The sequence below is a fragment of the Colobus angolensis genome, unplaced genomic scaffold (genome assembly GCF_000951035.1).
Source record: "Colobus angolensis palliatus isolate OR3802 unplaced genomic scaffold, Cang.pa_1.0 Scaffold256, whole genome shotgun sequence".
Lineage (NCBI taxonomy): Eukaryota > Metazoa > Chordata > Mammalia > Primates > Cercopithecidae > Colobus > Colobus angolensis.
The window spans coordinates 4,248,231-4,253,667 of record NW_012115777.1 but is presented as its reverse complement, the minus strand read 5'-3'; positions in this window follow the sequence as shown (position 1 = coordinate 4,253,667).

Below are 5,437 nucleotides of genomic sequence, written 5' to 3'. Positions count from 1 at the left end.
CACACACACACACACACACATATATATATCCTATTGGTTTTGTCCCCCTGGAGAGCCCTAACACGTCTTCCCCAATTTGCCATCCTTGAGGGAGCAGATGTGCTGAGAAGGACTAATTTGATCTCTTCTGACAGAAGTAGCAACAGGAGAAGTTTTAAGTGCTCTCTGGCTTTTAAAGAAAGTTTGTGAGTGGACCAAACGGCCACATAGTGAGCCTGCCTCACCTTAGGAGAGTCATGGCCCTCATTCTGTAAGCCTGCTCCTTGCTTGGGGCCTCACTTATTTGACTTTGTACTCATTAAGTTGGGAGTGGCTGAAAGGAAGGGTTTTGCTAAGCATGGAAATCAAATTATCAGGGCCGTGCTCACCCTGCTAGTGAAAACCTTGCTTTCATAAGTAGTGTTTTGTTTTGTTTTTTTCTGAAGAGATGGGGTCTCACTATCTTGTCCAAGCTTGTCTTGAACTCTGGGGCTCAAGCAATCCTCCTGCCTCAGCCTCCCAAGTAGGTGGGATTACATGTATGAGCAACCAAGTCGGGCTCCTCATACATCTTAGAATCACCTGATTATATAGGATTTGGGTGGCTTTTGGATTTTGCCAGCAAAGATATTTTTGCCGAGTCACAAATACATTTTCTTGAAAATGTACTGTTTAAAAGAAATTCCATAATCAAAGTTTTTATTGTTTAAATCAGATTTCTTGTTTCCTTCCCTTCCTTATGGCATTATAGTAAGGGTACTGAAGTGGGAGTGGAGAAGATGTGTGTCTTAACCCTGATCCTCCTATGTATTAGCTAGGTCTATGGGGAGTTAATAAATCCCTCCAACCCTCAGTTTCACTGGTGACTGATATATACTAAGCAATCAATACTTTTTTTTTTTAAAGAAATCAATCCTAGCCTGCTCTATAAATTTTGTTTAGTTTGAGTACTTATCATTGTTAATGGAGTGATTTCTTTCATCTGTGAAATTTTCAGAGCATCTGGCAGATGCTGGAGGTGGGAGGAAAATGGATCTTTGCAGCTAGGATCATTCTTCTTCTGCCTTGAATGATTTCATGGCACAGAGCTATCCAGAAGCAAGCGGCCACGCCAGAAGACCCCTCGAGGTCCCTAGCATCTTTAAGATTATGTGATTTCCTAAATAAATGTGTGTGGTTGAAGAATATTAATAGAAGCAGAAGCACAACAGGAATTTGCCTCTAACCCCCGCCCCCACCAAGTGGAAAAATAAGCCAACAATAAAGGCTCTTTCAGATGGCCATGCCGGTGCCCCATCCCCAGCCAGATCACAAGAGCAGATGAGGCATACTGGATGCCTTATGTGCTGACAGGGCTGAGGTGCTGGTTCTGAAGTCCCCAGACAGACTGTGTGATTTGTGATTCCAAGGAATCCATTCCAGCACCCCTCATAAGCAATTACACTTGCTGGAGCACCATAAGGGAGCGAACTGTGTCCTCCTCCCCAGATACATATGTTGAAGTCCTAACTCCAAATGTGACCGTATTTGGAGACAGGACCTTTAAGAGGTAATTAGGGTTAAATGATGGGTGGTCTTATAAGAAGACAGGTACCGGGGTACTTTGCACAGAGGAAAAATTATGTGAGGACACAGCCAGAAGATGAGTGTCTGCAAGCCAGGAAGAGGGGTCTCACTAGCAACCAAGCCTGCTGTCACTTGATCTTGGACTTCCAGCCGCCAGAACGGTGAGGAAATACATTTCTGCTATTTGAGCCACTCCATCTGTAGTATTTTATATGGCAGCCCAAGCTGACCTATACAGGGATCTCTAGCAGGCTGGGGGTTGGGCCCCACAGCTACAACAGGCCCATCCTGGACAGCCAGGGAGCCTCAAGGTTAATGACTCAAGGCTGACTCCTTTCCCAGTGAGCGGGGCAGGTAAGAGGGAGAAGGCTGAGGTCCCTGGGCCCATTTCCTGCTGCCAACTCGATCTGGAGGCTGAGAGCAGGGATGGCAGATGGGAGAGTGATGAGCTCCTCCTGCTGCAGGTGATTCATAGGGCATCTGGGCACGCGGCCCACCTCCAGCACCAGTGGGAGCTGATTTCAAAGCCCTCCGCCAGCCTCTGCTCAGCACATGAGAATCACATGAGGCTGGGAGGTGGCAGGAGAAAGGGGCTATTCTCATGGCCCAGGGAATCCAGTGGCCAAACTCATTGCATCTTGCTTTTGCTCTCTGTGGCCTTTGGTCTGTTTCTCCATTAGCCTACTTAGGCCAGCCCTGTTTATAGCCCTATTTGCCTTCCACTTGTACTAACTGAATTCCTGCCTCATTTTCACAGGCATCCTGCATCTCTGCCTCTTTTGGGTGACTTCTATGCCTTCCCCATGGATACCTTCCCTTCACCAAGAGGAGTCCCACACCTTCCAGCAGGACTCTGGGAAGTTTCTCCCTTACAGCAGAGCTACGTTCTGGCCACATCTTCTGGCACCTTATGGCCTATTCAGTTGGGTGAGGCTGGGGCTCCCTGCTTTGTCGTTTAAGGATTCAGACTAGATGAAGATAGAATAACTCGGCTCTTTGGCTCTTTCCCCAAAGACAGTCTACACTGGGGTTTTTGACCCATTTCCTCCTCTCTTTTATCTTTGCCACAAAATGCCTTGGTCAGGATACCTGGCACTGGAAATCTGTCATGTTCCAAGCAGGAAGTGAAGGCCCCTTTCCTTGGGGCTCCAAATGTTCCCAGCATCATCTGAAGCAGACGGGGATTTGATCTCCTCATTGCCCGAGGACTTCTCTTTCTTCTGGGCACCCTGAAGGCATTATAACCTCTCTTCCCTTCCCTTTCTTGCTCCTTTCTTTTCTCAGGGAAGGAAACAGATTTCTCTCCTCATGAGATTTCTTGTTACAGACATAACCTTGATGGCAACAATGGTTTACCAAAACTTGTTTCTGTGCCGCCTGGTACCCGTCCCTCTCCGCCTGGTTGGGCATTCTAGCAGCAGGAGTCTGGAGAGACTTCCCAGCCCCCAGCATGCTACCCGCACATGTCCAGAAGCATGAGGAGCAACATTAACCTTTTAGGAGAGATTCCAGGGCAAATGAGACAGTCCATGGAGTGTTATTTATGTCTCTTCTTTTCTTCTGCTTTTTCCCCCTTTTGGAAGCAGCCATTTGGAATGGACAGAATGAAACAGAAGTCAAAGAACTGTCTACACGTCCTTCCCAAGCTATAATTAAGATGGAAGCTCATTTGCCATTCTGAGGATTGGTGCAATCAAGCATATGACAGAGCAAGATTTTGGAACATTTTTATCAGTTTTGGAACCACAGCTCCTCAATGGCCAAATTTCTCTTTATGTCTCAGGTTTCAGAGCATGGCCTAACATTTCCCGTACAGACAGGCCACTCCCCTGCCCTCCTGATTCAGCTGACCACTGTGCACTGTAGCAACATGCAAGGGGTAGGAGTGAACACATTCCAGCTCACTGGGGTTTGGAACGGCACCTCTCATCCCCAGAGAAGGGATTCTCTGTGGAGGCTGTGTTGGCAGTGCTCAAGCTTGCCTTGCGGTTGGCACGTAGGCCATCAGAAATCATCTGAGTATCAACCTGCCAAGCTGAGGCCGTCCTGGGGCACAGAGATTTATTGCTAACAGAGGAAAGAAAAGAAGCCGTTTCCTTAATTCTGCTTTGCAGGCCACTCTCATAGAAAGGAACTCCCCTGCTGCCCCAATCAGTTCAATATCTAACTCATCATGCCTGTGTTCTTCCCCGGCAGCTCAGGCTGGTCTGCTACCAGGAACAGGTGCCAAATTAGAGTGTGGAATTTTCCCAGCAGGCCCCAGGGTGTGTTGCTGCCAAGGCAACTGTGGTAGGGTTGGGGAATAACTAGCGAACCACAAATCCAGAAAAGGAAGAGGAGGCCTCCTTTTTGGCTTTGGCCAACTCAGGTACAGGCTGTCCCTTGAGGAAAGCTGTGGGACACCCCCAACCCACAGTGCCAAGGCCAGACAAGGCCAGGGCAGGCCAGGCTGGACCCCACGGGCAGCTTCCCAGACCTAGGTTAACCAGACCAGGTGAAGACAACCTATAATGGCTGCCTGCTAAGGCCATGCAGGCTCTGCCCAGGAGGAGTAATAAAAAACAGCTGGTTGCTAGGCAAGACCTAGAGACCTGTGTTCAGTGAACAATAGCAGTGGATCTGAAGCAGAGGATCTGAAGTGAGGCCTGAATCTAAGTGGGTACCTGGGAGGAAGCAGAGCTGTGTGCTACATGGAAGCAGGCCTGGTATTCAGAAAAGCAGGAACAAAGCTAGTGATATACAAAGAGCAGAGAGTAGAAATAGAGAGGCTAGTTGGGGCCAATCAGTGGTCAATATCCATTGGCACTATCTAAGAGAACACGTTCCTCCTCCTCCTTGTGAAGGGAGCTCTGCCCATGGCCAACACAGCACACAGTACCCCTAGACAAATGGAGCCCTGTCATCAGAGTGCTCACCTGCCTTTACTTGTTCTGGGCCCCAAATCTTAACTACGAATCTGACAGCACATCCCATGTCAGAGGGAATGAGCACTGCGGGGTGAGTTTGCCACAGAAACAGGAAGAGGAGAGTTCGGGCACACTGGCAGTGGCCAGGGTTTTGCTCTTCCTGGGTTTTGCTTAACTTGGAGATTTCTTTAACTTCACAAAGACAATTAAATGTTTTGTTGGGAATGACTGAGGTAATGTGAAATGAAAACCATGGTTTTAAAACCTTGCTCTACGTTAATTTAGACAACAAAATTGTCCACAGCAAATTAAAGACACAGAAGTCCAGGTCTTCATCACTAAACAAACAAATCAGGTGCTCTTCCTCAGTGCACCAGATTATTCTGTTCTCATTGAGTTTTGACTTATCAGCTTCTATTGCTCCTCTTCCATGTATACACTTTTTGACAGAATTAAGATTTCTCTGGTTTGCAGTCTAAGTTGAAATTCCCATTGGGCTGAAACATGGATACCATGACACTCCCTGCATTCCAATATCAAACATCTCTCTGGTAGCAAAGCTTGAGTTTTTCCTTTCTAACCATTATTAAGTAGGTATGGAAGGATATTGTTCTGGCCAATGGCCTTTTAAGAAGGTTGAACAAAGCTATATCCTCTTACTTTTTAAAGGGGCACAGCAAGGAGTGTCTAATATTTGTATGGGGTCTAAAATCTCTGAGTTGGGGATGGCTGTCTAGTAAAAAGAAGAGTAAACTCACACTTCTTGAGTACTCAGGTGCCAAGCACTATGCTGGTGCTGTCCTGTGTATTATCTCATTACATCCTTAGAATAACCTGGAAAGGAGTCTCACTTCCATTTTTACATAGGAGTATAGCCACATCCAGAGAGATTAAAGGTTATAGAGCGCATATCTGAGGGAGCTGACATTGGAACCTAGGTTTCATTCTAAACCATGGGGATTCTGGGTTGCCCTGCTAGATTCTGT